Source organism: Triticum urartu, chromosome 6 (genome assembly GCF_003073215.2).
Source record: "Triticum urartu cultivar G1812 chromosome 6, Tu2.1, whole genome shotgun sequence".
Classification (NCBI taxonomy): domain Eukaryota; kingdom Viridiplantae; phylum Streptophyta; class Magnoliopsida; order Poales; family Poaceae; genus Triticum; species Triticum urartu.
In genome coordinates this window covers 71369964-71389443 of record NC_053027.1, presented here as the reverse complement: position 1 = coordinate 71389443, position 19480 = coordinate 71369964, and the positions used below count along the sequence as shown (strand labels likewise).

The 19480-nt window shown below is 51.6% G+C and overlaps 2 pseudogenes; one reads left to right on the top strand and one right to left on the bottom strand.

The window, feature by feature from the left end:
• Positions 1-603: 603 nt before the first annotated feature.
• LOC125516570 lies at positions 604-4932 on the bottom strand (annotated as a pseudogene).
• A 2142-nt stretch (positions 4933-7074) lies between these two features.
• LOC125516569 overlaps positions 7075-19480 on the top strand; it is a 76719-nt pseudogene continuing 64313 nt past the window's right edge.

Sequence of the window (19480 nt, the reverse complement as noted above, 5' to 3'; positions counted from 1 at the left end):
ATTTAAGATGGGTTAATCATACTCCATTAACAATTTAATGAGGTGGTTAGAAAGAAAAGAGATGATTCAAGCCAATGAGATTGTACTTGAATGGGGAGGGGGAGGGGGGACCGCTTCTCCCCACAAACGTCCTCCACACTCGCCGCCGATGAAAGGTGGCGTCGGGCGAAGCTCGGTCGGCGGCGGGGCTCGTCCTACCCACCCACACACCCCCCCCCCCCCCCCCCCCCCCCCCCCCCCCCCCCCCCTGGCGAGCGGCGGAAGCGCGAGGCATGGCAGAGCAGCGGGGGTGCGGCGATGGCGAGGCGCTCAGCGGGGCGGTGGTGTGGAACGACCTTCAGGCCGTGGTGTGTGGCAAAGGCGTAGCGCCGGTGTCGGACAGGCACAGGGGCGGCAACGTGAATGCGAATCGAACGCTAACCTGACGTTGGGGGTGAGGCTTTGGCCTCCCTTGGTCGGGTGGCGACGAGGCGCTCGGCGCCTCCATTGGCTACCTTCGGCGCGGATCCGTCAAGCAGAGGGCTTGGTCATGGCAGGGATCTCATGCGCCCTACCATGATCCGGTTCGATCTCGTGCGATGGATGCACTAGTTGGCGATGTGGTCACAATAGCTCGGGCGGCGGCGGTTGGCGTTCCGTGGCGGGACACGGGTCGTGCTGGCTCCTCCCTTCTCCTAGGTTCATGTTGGCAACACGGGCTACTTGCATGGCGGAGATGGCCACGTCGTGGGGCTCATACTTGGGAAGATCAGATTGGGGCTTGTGGCGGTTCGGAGCTCTTGCTCCAGGTAAGTGATGATGTGCTCGGTCCGTGTTGTGCCCGTGGGCAATGAGGTCTCTCTCCCCGTGGGTGCGGTGCTCTATGGTGGTGGTCGGGTCGCTGCTATTCTGTCAGGCAGATTGATGTCGAAGGTCACAGGCATGGTGTCATCTGAGCTTGCTCAACGACAGCCGTCAGTAGTCACGGGGTTGTATCTCCACAGGTTCACCGGGACCGACTGGAGATGCAGGTATGGGCGCCTCCTACCCAGGCCCGGCCAAGGGGCCCCCAAGTATGTTTTGTGCTTTTGTATGGGCCTATTGCCCTGACCCAAATGCTAAACAGATGAAGTATTACATACCCCGTCCGCAAAAAATGAGCGTAGATCGTTTTCCTCTGATATCCTTCCTGTGACGATTGAATTTGAGATCTGTTTGCTGCTACGATTGATGAATGGGTCAGTTATTGCATGCGAATAATTAGGAGTTGTTGCCAAAAAAGCTCCTGATTTCCTCCCTTATCCACCAGCCGAAAATAGTGCATCCAATTGTTTTGTCTTGAGATGTGCGTCTGATTTTTGGACTAACTTGTAGTAGCGTACAGCCACGCCAAGTGGATCGAGGGAGATGATAGATCGCTTCCTGATATCCATCTCCTGTAGAGCCCCGAGTCAGGGGAGGGCCGGACCGCCGGAGTTAGCCATGTCGCTGCCTCCCACGCAGCCATGCCGTCTCGCCGAGAGGCCTCGCACTGTGACGGCGAGATTGCAGGTGCAGCGAAGATAGGTATGCCTATGATCTCTGTGTATAGCTAGCGTATGCCGTATCGGAGTTTATCCGGATGATTTATCAAAATTCATCGAAATTCCTCTGCATTGGTGCAACATTAGACATTATTTATGTAAAGATGATATTGGGGGTTATAATATTTGCGAAAGATATTTGAGTTTGCCGACTCACTGATAGTTGCCACATCCATAAACTAATGTTGATTTGGATGACAAGGATTTTGCATATTACAATGTTGACATCAACATGGATAATAATAATGTGAGTTATCTTTGGCTTTTAAATCATCTGCAAGTCCTTGGAGGTGCCAAGTTTTACTATGGGTGCTTATGATCTAAGAAATTGGGATAATCTCAATGAAATAGCTAGTGAAGAAGAGACTTGTATAAAACAAAACTAAAATTGTATTTCCTTTAGCTGACAATTCAAGATAGTTATTTAATAGTCTTTTATGGTCTACCGTAAGGGCCCCGAGTTATAGTTTCGTCCCGGACCCTGAATTCTCAGGACCGGCCCTGCTCCTACCATGGAGGCGTCGACCCACAACCCATGGTTGATGCTGGGCTAGGAGTGAAAGAAGACACCTTCTACTCTTTCTACCGCAATGTGGGCAGTTAGTGGTATCTCGAGCATGGATGTTGTGGGGGCGGGACACGTTGGGTCCCACCATTAGAATTCCTAGGGAAAGAGAATTTTGGATGGTCAATGCATGGAAGGACAACGACCAACGCGTGATGCTCGATCGAGCGTTCCAACAGCGCGGCCGCGAAGGAGCTTTCCGGCCTTCCTACATGCTTTTTGATGCTTAGCAAACAAAATTTTCTTGTTTCCTTGAGGGTTTAATATATCCTTTTCCAGATTTTTTTTCCTTCCAAAAGTAATAGTAACCCCGTGTTTGTATTTCGTACCCTTTCATTTTACTCCACCAATTTTAACGGCATCTGCATTTGATAGCCGAGTTGTTCATCATGTTCCGAGCGACTTGGGTGATATGAAAGTTCATCACTAGGAAGCGGGGGGCACCATGGCGGCGGTGATGGCTTGGATTATTAATTTTATGCCCCTACTTGTATCCCATCGGTTTGATTTGCCGCTAGTTAAAAAAATCAGTTTTGCCCGAGTGTGTTTGCTCCTCTTGTACTTTTGCCCTTTGACCATTTGATCATTACTTTGAAAACTTCATAACAAATTCATACTAACCAGAAAAATGAAAATAAGATATCTAAATGTTCTAGAAAAACATCATTTATATGTGCATGTCATTTGCATTCATGACAAATGTGTTCGACTCCACCAATTTTAACGGCATTTCCATTTGATAGCCGAGTAGTTCATCATGTTCCGAACGACCTGGGTGATATGAAAGTTCATCACTAGCTAAGAAGCCGGAGGCGAAGGAAATGGTACGTCTAGATGTCCTTCCAGCATTAAGATGGCGGTTTTGATGGACGGCCTAGACTGAGGTTCTCCTTGCACGCACAAGAGCCCAACCTTCACCACCCTCTCCACGGCCGCCGTATCGACCTCCTCCTCGCTTTTCATGGCCCTCTTCACCTCACCCTTCAGTAGGCACTCATACACCAGCTCCATCAGGGTTTGCTCCTCACCGGCCTCCTCCATTTCCATGTTCCTCCTGCACGTCACAATCTCCAGCAGCACCACGCCGTAGCTGTACATGTCAATCTTCGCCGTGACAGGGCCCGTGCCCCTGTACCACTCGGGGGCCAGGTACCCACGCCTGCCGCGGACACCGGTGAAAGTGCGTGTCTGGTCAGGTTGGAGCAGTTTGGCAAGCCCGAAGTCGGCTATCTTGGCCGTGCTGGCCGCGTCTATGAGGATGTTCTACGGCTTGAGGTCACAGTGGATCACGCGGCTGCTGAGTTCGTCATGGAGATAGTGCAGGCCCGGGCCACGTCGAGCACAATGCCAAGGCGGTCGGACCATGGAGGCGTCGAGGCAGCACCCCTGAACAGCAGGTCGGTCACCGAACCGTTGCTCATGAACTCGTACACCAGGAGACGGTGCGCGCCCTCGTGGTAGAAGCCGAGGAGGCGGACCAGGTTGCGGTGGCTCGTCCGCCCGATGGCGCGCACCTCTCTCTGGAACTCCCGTTCGCCATCCTCCACGAGCTTCTCCAGCCGCTTCACGGCGATAGCCTGCTCGCCGTTGCGCAACGCACCTTTGAACACCGTACCGAACACGCCACGGCCCACCGGGTCACGGAAGCAGTACGTGGCATGCTCCAGTTCCTGGTAAGTGTACAACCTCAGGGGCGCTGCCTCCTCCTCCTCCAAGCCTTCGCCGTCGTCGGCGCTCGCGTTTGCAGGTGCCACGTTCCGAAGCACAGCCCTCCGTTTCACGTGGAGCAGCCACCCGGACGCAATGAAGGCCGACAACGCGACACATGCCAGGATGCCGATGCAAACCAACACGATGATGGTCGTGCGCCCAACGGGTTTGTTGTGGGTGCCGCTGCTGCCTGTCACCGCTCCCGCGGTCTTGACGAACATCGTGTATCTGCCTCCAGCGCGGCCGTACCGCAGAGGGAGCTACTGCTTGCTGCACGTGCCTTTGTCGGTGTCCCGCAGCACTGCGACGCACAAGCAGTCGGCCATGCATGCTGCCACACATTCTGGCGCGCTCGTGGCCTTGCTCACCGCGTCGTACGTTATGTCTGCCCACTCCATGTTCGGCATGGACTTCACGAAGAAGTCTGCGGCGTCTTGTTGTTGCCCCCCCTTTACAGTCGCCGGCGCTGGAGTTCACCGTGCAACCGAGCTCCGCATTGCTCGCGTCGAGAAAATCGAACCCCGGCGGGCACAAACAGCTAGGCCGATCCTGGTCAAGGACACAGTAGTTGTTGTGCCCACAAACACCATGGACATCACATCGATCGGTGAGAGCGCTCCATACGACGGTGGTGGTATTGGTCGCACCGCCAGACACGGAGGTATGGCGGTACAAACGCAGAACTCCATCAGGATCAAGCGTGAGTCGGTAGTAGGCTTGCTCTCCCGCTTTTAAGGCCCCAGACCGTGTCAGGTTCTTGGTAAAGCTGCCATCGTTGTTCACCAGGTAGAGCAGGCCACTGGTATCAAGGCGTAAGATGAGGGTGAAACCCAAATCGAACGTCCCCGTGTTACAGTACGACGAGGCTGGGTCGTTCGGCGTGCTCATCGGGTACAACACCAGGTTGTCGTCCTCTTGCTGGTTGACGAGCCGGTACTTCCCTGCGGCCTTGTTGATGTCGGACAAGCTGGAGAAGAGCTGCGCCGCCGGCATGAGGTCCTGCCCGGCGACCAGGGTGTCCCTCGGGGACTCAAACGTCTGCCACACCACCGTGTCATCAGCGCCGAACAGCACAAAGTTGCTGTCATCGCGCATGGCACCTGTCACAGCCAGCCTTGACGGCTGCGCGACGGTCCTGTCATGGTCGCCCGCGCCGGTCCAGAGGAGACGGCCGTCGTCGGCGAGCCTTAGCATGCCGCGCGTTGCCGTGTCGTTGTGGTTTGCAGTCCACGTGATGGTTACGTTGGGCGCGGTGGCGAGCCAAACGCCAACAGCGAGGCCGCCTTCCGTGGCGTAGAAGCCGAAGGAGAAGCGGCCTGACGGGGACGACCGGCCGGCGCCTGCGTCGGCCTTGAGGGGGGACAGAGATGTGATGCCCGTTTGCGCGCATGAAAAGTCAAGGGAAACAAGCGTGGCTAGCGCTAAGCACAAGAGCAGATGCAAATGGTTGGCAGCCATGGAGCTATACTTGCTCGCTAAGTGCGTGGAGTACGATGATTGCACGTACTAGTAGCAGTACTAGCTACCAACCATTCAACAGGTCAATCGTGTTTTCTCAAGGAAGACGAGACTTGTTGTTGGGCGAAATATTCGTAGCTTCGACCATTCCATGGAAGAAAACGGACGACGGAACGTAGCTCCCGGTGATTAATCAAACTAGCAGAGAAGGCGTGCCGGCAGAGTGCAGACGATTGGATAGTGATACTACGGACTTTTTCTGTGCCTGTTGCCGGCCGCGACGCATAAAATAATGGCGCCGGCTATGGATAATAACCCGTGCTACGCGTCGGCCAGCTCCAAAGGGTTTTTTAGTTTCTTCCCTCGTTCTTCCGCCTCGCAGATCCTTGAAAGATTTTGTCCAGTCCTTTAGATATCTCAGGACTAGGCCAAACACCTGTTTCGTAGAAATCCAAGAGCATCTATAAACACTATAGCATTTCTACAATTCCACCGCCCCCACGGAACCGTAGATGTGATCACATTTAACTGCAAGTGTTTTTCTCGCACAGCCACCATCTCGCCGGTGACTTGAAATTAGTGATGGACAAATTAAACAAAGTTTTGACCTCTTTCCACATCAATCTAGCCACTACACATTCAAAAAACAGGTGAAACGCCGTTTCTATCTCAGTGCAATGCACACATTCTAGGGGTTCTGGCAGTCCTTTTTTTCTCAAATTATCACAAGTCATAATCTTGTTTTGAGAAAATAGCCAAAGCAACCCTTGAATCTTAGGTGGTACCTTAATGTTCCAGACCGCTGGCGGGAAAATGGGTTGCACCCCTCGAAAGTTAACTACAACATACATTGTTTTCGTGGAGTAAACCCCTTTAGTTTCATATTGCCAAATCAAAGAATCCTCATCTTGGCAAATTCTAGTCAACCTAAGAATATGAAACAAGTCAAACCACTGGGTCATAAGCTCATCAGTAAACGTTCTTCTGAACGAATATTTAAGCTCCTGCTCATCCCACAAATCAGCAATAGTCTTATATTTGGCATGGTAATACTCCCTTCGCTACACAATTTTGGGATCTTTATTTCTTAGCGAATGAGAAAATAAGACTATTGCTGATTTGTGGGATGGGCAGGAGCTTAAATGTTCGTTCAGGAGAACGTTTACTGATGAGCTTATGACCCAGTGGTCAAGGTTGGAAAAGGCGGTAGGCGTAAGCGAGACGGTTGGCCTTCGCTTAGTGCATAGGCGGTGCCTAAGCGCCCTAGGCGGTAATATAGTTTTTAATTGTAGTGTATTTGTGATTATTATATGGGTGTTGATATTAGTTCAGGGCATATAAATAAGTTAATTACCATCTAGTGCCATTGAAATATAACCCGTTTGGCATATCAGTGCAATATGTGGCATGGTTTCTTCCTTGGGTGGGCAATTCCTTATTTGCCTTACCTAGACCTCCATTTATGTCCTAGGCGAGGCGTTTGGCCATTGCCTAACGCCTAGGCATGCCTAAGCGTCTCCTAGGCACTGCCTTTTCCAACAGAGCCAGTGGTTTGACTTGGTTCACATTCTTAGGTTGACTAGAATTTGCCAAGATGAGGATTCTTTGATTTGGCAATATGAAACTAAAGGGGTTTACTCCACGAAAACAATGTATGTTGTAGTTAACTTTGGAGGGGTGCAACTTGGTAGCTAGTACTGCTACTAGTAACTGCAACCATCGTACTCTACGCAGTTAGCAAGCAAGTATAGATTGAGCCTTGTTAGCAGCTCACCACCCATGGCTGCTAACCATTTACATCCGCTCTTGTGCTTAGCGCTAGCCATGCTTGTTTCCCTCGACTTTTCATGCACGCAAACGGGCATCACATCTCGGTCCTCCCTCGAGGCCGCCACAGGCGCCAGCTGGTCGTCCCTGTCAGGCCGTTTCTCCTTCGGCTTCTATGCCACAGAAGGCGGCCTTGCGGTTGGCGTCTGGCTCGCCACCGTGCCCAACGTAACCATCACGTGGACAGCGAACCGCAACGACACGGGAACGGGCAGCACGTTAAGGCTCGCCGACGACGGCCGTCTCCTCTGGACTGGTGTCGGCGACCACGACAGGACCATCGCGCGGCCGTCAAGGTTGGCCGTGACAGGCGCCGTGCGCGATAACGGCAACTTTGTGATGTTCGTCACCGACGACGCAGTGGTGTGGCAGACGTTCGAGTCCCTGATGACACTCTGGTCGCCGGGCAGGAGCTCGTGCCCGCGGCGCAGCTCTTCTCCAGCGTGTCCGACACCAACAAGGCCGTCGGGAAGTACCGGCTCGCCAACCAGCAACTGGACGACAACCTGGTGTTGTACCCGGTGGGCATGCCAAACGACGCAGCCTCGTCATACTGGAACACGGGGACGTTCGATCTGGGTTTCACCCTCATCTTGCACCTTGATACCAATGGCCTACTCTATCAGGTGAACAACGATGGCAGCTTTACCAAGAACCTGGCAGTGACACAGCCCAGAGCCTTAAAAGCGGGAGAGCAAGCCTACTACCGACTCACGCTTGATCCTGATGGAGTTCTGCGTTTGTACCGTCATACCTTCGTGTCTGGCTCTGGCAATGCATCCAATACCGCCACCGTCGTTTGGAGCGCTCTGACCGATCGGTGCGATGTCCATGGCGTTTGCGGGCACAACAGCTATTGTATCCTCGACCAGGATCGGCCTAGCTGTTTGTGCCCGCCAGGGTTTGATTTGCACGGTGAACTCCAGCGGGCGACTGTAAATGGGGGCAACAACAAGATGCCGCAGAATTCTCTGTGAAGTTGATGCCAAACATGGAGTGGGCGGACATACCGTACAAGGTGGTGGGCAATGCCACAAGCAAGGCAGAATGCATGGCGGCATGCATGGCCGACTGCTTATGTGTTGCAGTGTTGCGTGACGCCGCCAAAGGCACGTGCAGCAAGCACTAGCTCCCTCTGTGGCACGGCCGCGCTGCAGGCAGATACACGTTGTTCGTCAAGACCGCGGGAGCAGCGACAGGCCGCAGAGGCACCCCCAGCAAACCCGTCGGGCGCACGACCATCAGCGTGTTGGTTTGCATCGGCATCCTGGCATCCATCGCGTTGTTGGCCTTCATTCCATCCGGGTTGTTGCTTCACGTGAAACGGAGGGCCGTGCTTCGAAACGTGGCACCCGCGAACGCAGACACTGACGGCGGCGAAGGCTTGGAGGAGGACGAGGAGGCGGCAACGCCCCTAAGGCCATACAGGTACCAGGAGCTAGAGCGCGCCACGTACTGCTTCGTGACCCGGTGGGCCGCGGCGCATTCGGCACAGTGTTCAAAGGCGCATTGCACAACAGCGAGCAGACTATCACCGTGAAGCGGCTGGAGAAGCTGGTGGAGGACGGCGAGCCGGAGTTCCAAAAAGAGTTGCGCGCCATCGGGCAGACGAGCCACCGCAACCTGGTACGTCTGCTCGGCTTCTGTCATGAGGGCGACAACCGCCTCCTGGTGTATGATGACCCACAAGTATATGGGATCAATCATAGTCCTTTCGATAAGTAAGAGTGTCGAACCCAACAAGGAGCAGAAAGAAATGACAAGTGGTTTTCAGCAAGGTATTTTCTACAAGCATTAAAATTATAAGTAATGAGTAGTTTGATAGCAAGATAATTTGTAATGAGCAAGTACCAATGATAGTAAAAAAATGCAGCAAGGTAGCCCAATCCTTTTGAGGCAAAGGACAGGCCAAAACGGTCTCTTATGATAAACAAAGCGTTCTTTAGGATGCACGTGAATTTCATAAAGTCACTTTCACCATGTTGGTTTGATTTGTATTCACTACTTTGATAATTTGATATGGGGTTAATTATCCTTTTGCCCTCAGTGGTGTCCATGTGCTCAGTTTTGCCCCTAGTCCATGCGCAACTACTATGATGAGGCCAAACGGCCAGATTTTAGTCCATTCCGTTTGCCGGCGTCAGTGGTTGTGGGTCCGCGGTTTACAAGTGGGACCGCGTGGACGTGGGTTCGGAGCTGACATGTGGGCCCGTGCAACAAAATCCTCAAATCATTCGTAGGGTTCTAGCCGGCCAAATCGACGCCCACTCTGCCCATCCACCGGCCGGCCGGCCAGCGCCGCTGACGGTGTCCTGAACTAGGAGGTACTCAACACGCCGTCTCCCGAACAGGTGTATCGGGCCAAGGACCCCCATGGGTGTTCACTACTGGGCCAGTTCGGACAACCCATGCCGCACACAAGAAAGACTCCACAAAACTTGACGCCCAAGACAAGAACTCTTCTAAAACCCTAGGCCTCCGGTGTCTTAAATAAACCGAGGCCAGGCTAGTCAATAGACAATCGCATATTCATTATAACAATCTCGTGGTAGATGTATGTACCCTGTACTATTCCATATATGAATACAATCAAAATCAGGACGTAGGGTTTTACCTTCATCAAAAGGGTCCGAACCTGGATAAAATCCCGTGTTCATGTTACCATCGCTCCTAGACGCCTAGCTTAGGACCCCTACTACAAACTACGCCGGATATAGAACCAACATTGATGTTTTCATTGAGAACCTGCTGGGCGATCGCCGCGGATCGGTGGGACGATTAGGTGATATTTTTTTTTTAGTTAGATTGGTTCCATATGAATTAGGTTCCTTGCAAATTAGCGTGGTCGACTCGCTTTTCTTTTCTCTGTTTTGTTTGTAGAATTTTTGGTGACCGAGCTTCGAAGGAACTCGGATGGCGGCTGTCGCTTCAACGGCCCCCAATTCGAGCTGTCCGTAAGCGCTGACGTACATGGCCGCGGCAGCAAACCGAAGACGATTCCCAGGCCGATTTGATCCAAGGGATCGTGGAGCAACTCGGCTGGTGACCGGTGGAACTACTCGTGAGAATTACAGCATGTAGCTCGAGAAGATGCCCTGCATCAACATACGTCTGGAAACAGCGATCCGCCGGTGGGCTAGTTCCTCCACCACGTGAAGCGTCAGGAAAGCTAATTGAGCTCGTGTATTAATACCATTAGTCTAAAGCGCAGCACGGTCTTCAATAATTGAATAGTGCATCTTTGCTTTGCTTTACTAGTTCACGTGAAGGAACTTTTTTTAAAGAAGAAGGATAATCCCCGGTCTCTGCATCTGGAAGATGCATACGGCCACTTTATTGATTATTCTTAAGGACCTTACAAAGTGTTACAACAATAAGTCTGAATCCACCATCTAGGCAACATATGCCGCTACTCCTATCCATATGATGAAGGGTTGTTAGCTGAGCCACTACCCAGACCACTCACCTAATCCTAACATCATAAGTCGGAATTCCCAGCCTAGCCACATACCGGGTCTGGGGTATAAACCGGTCTGACGCAGTCACAGGTGTCGTCTCCACCATCTTCCACTGGTCCATCTCTAAGCAGATTGAGCTGCCAACCTTGGCAGGCTCCTCCGCCATCAACGCCACCATGACGCCAAATGACGACCACCACCTACGCTAGAACATCGCCAAGCAAATGGAGCGCTACCACAAGATGAAGATCAGCGGTAGAATAGATAAAAGGCCGCACACATTGCCGCCGCCAAACACCTCACACGCACCACAAAGCGCCCACTATGCTTCCGGGAACTCCAGGCGACGCCTTCAAGAAGGAACGCGACGAACGTACGACGCCGTCGCCCGCAAGGGAAACTAGAGCTTTCGCCCAAATGAAGAGCACAGTGAGAAACGGGATAGGACCTCGATAAGGCCTCCAAAAAGGAAACCGACGCCCATAAGGCGCCGCCATTGTCGTGGCCTCCGCCGACGGCCAAGGGTTTTCCCCGATCCCGCCCTCGTCCCATCCACCCGGCCAAAGACCTGGCCAGGGGAGCGCATGCAGCCGGAGAAGGCGTTGGACATCTTTGAAGCAGGCATGCCGGGTGACGGGGCACCCCGACCCACCCGTAGTAGACGACCACCGAGACCTCGCCACCCGCACAGCCGAAGTCGCGGACCACCAGCTCCCACGGCCGTCACCCGTCAAGAGGCCACGCCGTCCACACCGCTCGAGGCCGCCGCCCCGGCATCCACCCACCGCGCACATCCCGTGAAAACACGAAGAACGACCCACACTGCCGCCACCAGGGAGACCACAGCGCGAGGCACCCAAGCCGGGCGACGAGGCAGGGCCGCACCGGCCAGATCCGGGTGGATCCGGCGATCCCCGGCCCACCAGCCGCCAGAGAGGAGCCGGCCCCGATCCAGGACCGAGCCGGCCTGATCTGGCAGTCGGACCTTCCCAGGAGACCCCCACACCGGATCGGGAGGAGGGCTAGCGACAACTTCAACGACCGACGGCCGCCACAGAGGGCCTGCGTCGGCGGCCACCAGGAGCTGGGGAGGCGGGCGGCGGCGTCTGATGCGGGGTGGGGGCGCCTCCAACATCGAGGCGGGTGCGCGGGAACCCCCCCCCCCCCCCCCCCACCCCCCCCCCCCCCCCCCGCTGCCTACCGCCGCACGGGCGGCTGTCGGCGGCGGCGGGGGAGGAGGAGGGGAGGCGGGGGAAACCGGCGGGCGGCTAGGGTTTCGCCCCCAAATCGCCCGGAGCAGACGACGCAGGGGCAGGAGGGGACAAAAGAACAAAGTTAGACGATGTTATATAAACTTAATTGTAATCTCAATGGCATCCCGTGAAGGAATCTAATGTTTGATCTTTGTTGTTCTTCATCAATTGCTCGTGCATACACTGCTGAGAGATCAAACCGGCTCAATCGAACTGGCTGCTGTACAGGAGACAATCGATCCTACATCGATCTAACTACAGCATGATGCGTAAAAGTCCGTTGCTCTGTCCATCGCAACCACGGAGGACAATGCCAGGTTTTACTTTTCCTAACTGTCCGTTTACAACGTAAATTTATTTTACGTAAAATGTTTTTTGTTGGTTTCTACCGCATTATTTCTTGCAGCCATATTTTGAGACAGCACATGTATATGGCGTTCTAGGTCTACTTGGTCTGACCTAGCGCACCTACTTCGGGCAAAATTGACAAATTTGACCTTAAAGCAAAAATATTTCACAAATTAAATTGTTTTTGAAAATATTTCACATTGCTGATCTTTTTGTGTAGCGCCCGACAATAAGACGCTGCACTCTATTGTGCAACTCCTTACAGCTAGGCGATGCACAGTGTAGTGCAACTCCTTAAAGCTAGGCGCTGCACAGTGTGACGCCTAAGTGTTAGGCGTTGCACAGTAGAGTGCAGCGCCTTGCTGTCAGGCGCTGCACATTAAAGGTCAGCCGTGTGAAATACTTTCAAGAACAGTTTAGTTTGTGAAATAGTTTCGATCTAAGGTCAAATTTGTGCCTTTAGCCCGTGGCTGCAACTTCACGCGGACAGACTATCCAAAGCCTAATTTTCTCTCCAGAATCGCTATGTGCACTAGGAGATTATTAGGGAGATTCAACTTTTTTCTCCCTTTTTCTTCCTTATTTAATTATAAGTCTTGAGGAAATAGACTACTTTAATAAGCAGTTTGTCTTCGGATACGTATGCTACTAATTATTCTCTAATTTTTTGAGGTCTGAACATTGTGCAAACTTGTTTTGAGAGGTGCCGTTCATTGTTAAGGGAGCTCCTCCGCGCCGCTCCGACATGGCTATCTTCTCGACAGTTCAGTTTGTTGTGCGCCGACTGATGGACACCTCGTGCGTGACATGGCCTGCATTATAAATTTGGGTTTCGTCACGCCATCAACACATTGCCTGGACACCATCAGTAGGCAATACGTCCGATCCAGGTTGCGCGGTGGCCACCTGCTGCACATCTAAAAAAATAATCCAAACAGCGGCAAACCAGCCGAGGAGATGGCACAGTACCATGCACAACATGCACCTGAGGCCGACGAGAGTTCGGCTCAGCGCGGCAACAGGGAGATTTGTTCTTTCCTTTTCTCTATTATTTAATTAAGTTGGGAGGCCATCTATCCTTTTCACTAATGGTCTCTTTTTCATGTGCTTCTCTGATGCAATTAGCACTACCAGTTGCTTCACGACCATCGAGATTGGATTGATGCGACAAGCAGCTTATGTGGTACCTACCACATGAAGTTGCATGAGTACTTCGGGGGCGTCTCTTTCACAACAATTGCTACATGTGGATTAGGCCAACAGTCACCGCACTGACCGACACCTCCGCAAATGAGTTCGGATCATACTAGGCCGATGTTGTCGCCCCGCGCATGCCGACCTGCATCGATGGGTTCGCGCTGCCACTCCATCGAACCAACCCTGGCGCACAGGCCAAACATACCTCATGATTCGCTTTGCATATATTAATTATGCAATTTTTTCTTTCAATTTTTTTGTTTGCACTGTTTTATGTGTGCAGGTGGTCGATCTTGACTGTGTTACGCGGTCACTTCGGTGTGCATGAGACTTCAGCATCCGCCGATCACAGCTTCGCCATGTTAACTGGACCGAGAACTTCATCTCGCCACATCGGCCGCGCAGCGTCGTCGCTTCATCAAACTGACGTCCACCATGCCGAACTGGTCGACTGGCGTGGTGGCTTCATTGTCACCTTGCCGACCAACTCCGCCAGATCAGCTAGACTGGGGGCTTCGCCTTACCACATCGGCCGAGTCGTGTCACTATTCTGGGGTGCCGAGCTCCTTGCTCGGACACCTCGGGCTTGGGGGCTGGAACCTCGGCCATGCCGAGGACTGCGAACCTTGTCGAATCTGTCACAGATCAATGGGCGTCTTCGTCCTGCCACAGGCCCAAATCGCGTCATCAACACCGAACACATTAACCAGCTAAGTCGCTTCCATGCTCAAAAACTTTCAGTTTTAACTTTTGTTCGGTTCGACCAAGCATTATCCTTTTTTGGCAAAAAGTTGTTTGTGAAAACTACCTTGTCAAAACTTTGTTTGTGACACACAAATTCAAATACTCTGTTTACTTGGGGGCTTCCTTTATGAAGCCTTTCCTCTTGCATATGATTATACTTGTATGACTTCGTTCCTTGTTTGTGTATTACGCCACAATATGCACCATATTGACTTAAGTGTTCCGCAAGCTCGATTGCCTTGCTCCTGTGTTTACCCCTACGTTCCCGATTGTTCGGCTAGGGAGTAAAGGGAGCACCTCTGCGATTGTCACGATTGAGTCATCCGAGCTCGGACCTCGGAATGGGTGAAGCCGAAAGCTAGCACTCTTATTGTTTTCAATCATGGTCGGCACACAACGGAACTCATGAATACAAAAAATCTATTGCACAAGTCTCATAGTAGCAATGAGCAACCGAAGAAAGGTATCGGTGGAGGTACTATTTTCTTCGAAGATGCTTCTTACACTTCGTCAGTAATATAGTATAAGTTCCCTGATTGCGCTTTGTCTGTTACAGCCTTATGACATGATTGCCTGGTTATCGGAAACACCGTCGATATTCTCGACAGGTGGAGTACATAACACTTTTCGGCCCTTGGCCGAAGAGGAAGAAGCCGACGGTCGGTTAAGACGCATTTAAAGTTCGGGTGAACACAAATATGATAGAAGTACTTCGGTACATACACCCATTATAGATAAAATTCTTTTACCCAAATCACTTGGGGGCTCTTAAATTAATATGAGCAGTTTTCTTCTTAGTCGTTGCAAAATCTTTTTCTAACACTCATTTATCGACTCAGGTGTATGATCAATAGCCGGGTAGCCTGGTTTCTCTCTAAAGCCGCTCACGTTTAGTTCGCTAAACTGGCCTGAGAAACACTCCGCCTTTGGGATAGGGAGGTTAAAGCCGAAGGCTGACCCACTTGAAGTCTAGAGATCGGTTTGTCATGTCAAAGCACGATGGAAGAAGCAGGGCATTCTCTTGGTTGAGGTGTTCGGCGTGAAACTCTTTTCTAAAACTACAGTTCGACATCTTTTCTGCCGAACCCCACCTCGGTATTGTCAAAACATACATGAGAGTTGAACTAGTTCTCGAGGAGGTACGATCCTAGGGTCGGCCATTTTGCCCAACCCAATTCCCGGGGGGCTACTGCATTGACGATCCAATGCAGACAATTTAAGTGCAAATATAGTTTTCAAGGAGATTATGATCCTCAGGTTGGTCGGCCGCACCCAACCTGAGTCTCAGGGACTTTGCACACCACTTTTTGTGTCCCGAAGTATTCTACCGAGCTAGGAGTTGATCCTTAGGCCGATTTTGGGAATCAACCTGAGTCTCAGGGGCTACTGGGATCAGCGGTCTTATGTCATCCTTCAGGTGCATCTCGGGGTTTAGACCGATACACACCTTGAGGGCTACTGGCTATATATCTCGACAGAGAATAAATTACACCAATCAAAAATATTGACAAAAAATCGGCCCGCAGTCGGGGTGGTGCACCACCTCGGAAGCAGTCCGGCATAAAGCTCGGGCGCCAGTGGCTGGCTCCATAGAGGGCATTTCCGACATTAAGCTCGGCTAAACTCCTTCAACTTTTTTGATCCAAGGTGATCTATGACACCTCGGATATAGTCCGGCGTTGGAGCTTGGACATAGTCCAGCGTTGGAGCTGGGACCTAGTCCGGCGTTGGAGCTTGGACATAGTCCAGCGTTGGAGCTGGGACCTAGTCCGGCGTTGGAGCTTGGACATAGTCTAGCGTTGGAGCTCGGATGCAGTTCGGCGTTGGAGCTCGGCTGCAAAAGATACCTCAAATGCAGTCCGCCGTTGGAGCTCGGACGCAGAGGACGCTGCCACCCGGGAACAACTTCAAACCCGAGGTGTGGCATAAAAATAACAAGGCATTGATAAAGGTCGGAAACTTAAAAGGGCTCCTCGGATACCCGATGCGTAAACTCTTCGGATGAACTTCGGCGATCCTCAAGATCGAAGATGAGAAGATTTGTTGAACCGGTTTTCAAGACCGATGACCGAAGACGAATAACAGTTCGGAAGAATCGAGGAGCGTCCCCAACTTGAAGACCGGTTCAGGGGGCTGCTGTCGGTGTCCTGGACTAGGGGGTACTCAACACGTCGTCTCCCGAACAAGTGTATCGGGCCGAGGACCCCCATGGTGGTTCACTACTGGGCCAATTCGGACAACCCATGCCGCACACAAGGAAGACTCCACAAAACTTGGCGCCCAAGACAAGGACTCTCCTAAAACCCTAGGCCTCCGGTGTCTTATATAAACCGAGGCCAGGCTAGTCAATAGACAATCTCATATTCATTATAAAAATCTCGTGGTAGATGTATGTACCCTGTACTATCCCCCATATGAATACAATCAAAAGCAGGACGTAGGGTTTTACCTCCATCAAGAGGGCCCGAACCTGGGTAAAATCCCATGTCCATGTTACCATCGCTCCTAGACGCCTAGCTTAGGATCCCTACTATGAGATACGCCGGATATAGAACTGACAGCCGCCGCCTGCGCCGCAGCCAGTGTTGGGGAACGTTGCAGAAAACAAAAAATTTCCTACGGTTTCACCAAGATCCATCTATGAGTTCATCTAGCAACGAGTGATCGGATGCATCTACATACCTTTGTAGATCGCGAGCGGAAGCGTTCAAAGAACGGGGATGATGTAGTCGAACACGACGTGATCCAAATCACCGGAGATCCTAGCACCGAACGGACGGCACCTCCGCGTTCAACACAGGTACGGTCAGCGTAACGTCTCCTTCTTCTTGACCCAGCAAGAGGGAAGGAGAGGTTGAGGAAGATGGCTCCAGCAGCAGCACGACGGCGTGGTGGTGATGGAGCTGCAGTACTCCGTCAGGGCTTCGCCAAGCACTATGAAGGAGGAGGAGGTGTTGGAGAGGGAGAAGGAGGCAACCAAAGGCGTGGATGAAAATCCCTCCTTCCCCCACTATGTATAGGAGGGCCAAGGGGGGCACCGGCCCTAGGAGATCCAATCTCCTAGGGGGGCGACGGCCAAGGGAGGTATCCCTCCCCCCCAAGGCACCTAGGAGGTGCCTTCCACTAGTGGGACTCTTCCCTTTTGGAAACCCTAGGCGCATGGGCCCTTTGGGGCTGGTGCCCTTGGCTCATGTAGGCCAAGGCGCACCCCCTTACAGCCCATGTGGCCCCCGGGGCAGGTGGACCCACCCGGTGGACCCCCGGGACCCTTCCGGTGGTCCCGGTACAATATCGGTGACCCCGAAACTTGTCCCGATGGCCGAAACAGCACTTCCTATATATAATTCTTTACCTACGGACCATTCCGGAACTCCTCGTGACGTCTGGGATCTCATCCGGGACTCCGAACAACATTCGGGTTACTGCATATACATATCCCTACAACCCTAGCGTCACCGAACCTTAAGTGTGTAGACCCTACGGGTTCGGGAGATATGTAGACATGACCTAGACGACTCTCCGGCCAATAACCAACAGCGGGATCTGGATACCCATGTTGGCTCCCGCATACTCCACGATGATCTCATCGGATGAACCACGATGTCGAGGATTCAAGCAACCCCGTATACAATTCCCTTTGTCAATCGGTATGTTACTTGCCCGAGATTCGATCGTCGGTATCCCAATACCTCGTTCAATCTCGTTACCGGCAAGTCACTTTACTCGTACCGTAATGCATGATCCCGTGACCAGACACTTGGTCACTTTGAGCTCATTATGATGATGCATTACCGAGTGGGCCCAGTGATACCTCTCCGTCATACGGAGTGACAAATCCCAGTCTTGATCCGTGTCAACCCAACAGACACTTTCGGAGATACCCGTAGTATACCTTTATAGTCACCCAGTTACGTTGTGACGTTTGGCACACCCAAAGCACTCCTACGGTATCCGGGAGTTACACGATCTCATGGTCTGAGGAAAAGATACTTGACATTGGAAAACTCTTGCAAACGAACTACACGATCTTATGCTATGTTTAGGATTGGGTCTTGTCCATCACATCATTCTCCTAATGATGTGATCTCGTTATCAATGACATCCAATGTCCATAGTCAGGAAACCATGACTATCTGTTGATCAACGAGCTAGTCAACTAGAGGCTTTACTAGGGACATGTTGGTGTCTATTATTCACACATGTATTACGATTTCCGGATAATACAATTATAGCATGAATAAAGACAATTATCATGAAAAGGAAAATATAATAATAATGCTTTTATTATTGCCTCTAGGGCATATTTCCAACAGTCTCCCACTTGCACTAGAGTCAATAATCTAGTTACATTGTGATGAATCGAACACCCATGGAATTCTGGTGTTGATCATGTTTTGCCCTAGGGAGAGGTTTAGTCAACGGATCTGCTATATTCAGGTCCGTATGTACTTTACAAATCTCTATGTCTCCATCTTGAACATTTTCACGAATGGAGTTGAAGCGACGCTTGATGTGCCTTGTCTTCTTGTGAAACCTGGGCTCCTTGCAAGAGCAATAGCTCCATGTTGTCACAGAAGAGCTTGATCGGCCCCGACGCATTGGGTATGACTCCTAGGTCGGTGATGAACTCCTTCACCCAAATTGCTTCATGCGCTGCCTCCGAGGCTGCCATGTACTCCTCTTCACATGTAGATCCCGCCACGACGCTCTGCTTGCAACTGCACCAGCTTACTGCCCCACCATTCAAAATATACACGTATCCGGTTTGTGACTTAGAGTCATCCAGATCTGTGTCGAAGCTAGCGTCGACGTAACCCTTTACGACGAGCTCTTCGTCACCTCCATAAACGAGATATTTCCTTAGTCCTTTTCAGGTACTTCAGGATATTCTTGACCGCTGTCCAGTGTTCCTTGCCGGGATTACTTTGGTACCTTCCTACCAAACTTACGGCAAGGTTTACATCAGGTCTGGTACACAGCATGGCATACATAATAGAACCTATGGCTGAGGCATAGGGGATGACGCTCATCTCTTCTATATCTTCTGCCGTGGTCGGACATTGAGCTGAGCTCAATTTCACACCTTGCAACACAGGCAAGAACCCCTTCTTAGACTGATCCATATTGAACTTCTTCAATATCTTATCAAGGTATGTGCTTTGTGAAAGACCTATGAGGCGTCTTGATCTATCTCTATAGATCTTGATGCCTAATATATAAGCAGCTTCTCCAAGGTCCTTCATTGAAAAACTCTTATTCAAGTAGGCCTTGATGCTGTCCAAGAGTTCTATATCATTTCCCATCAAAAGTATGTCATCTACATATAGTATGAGAAATGCTACAGAGCTCCCACTCACT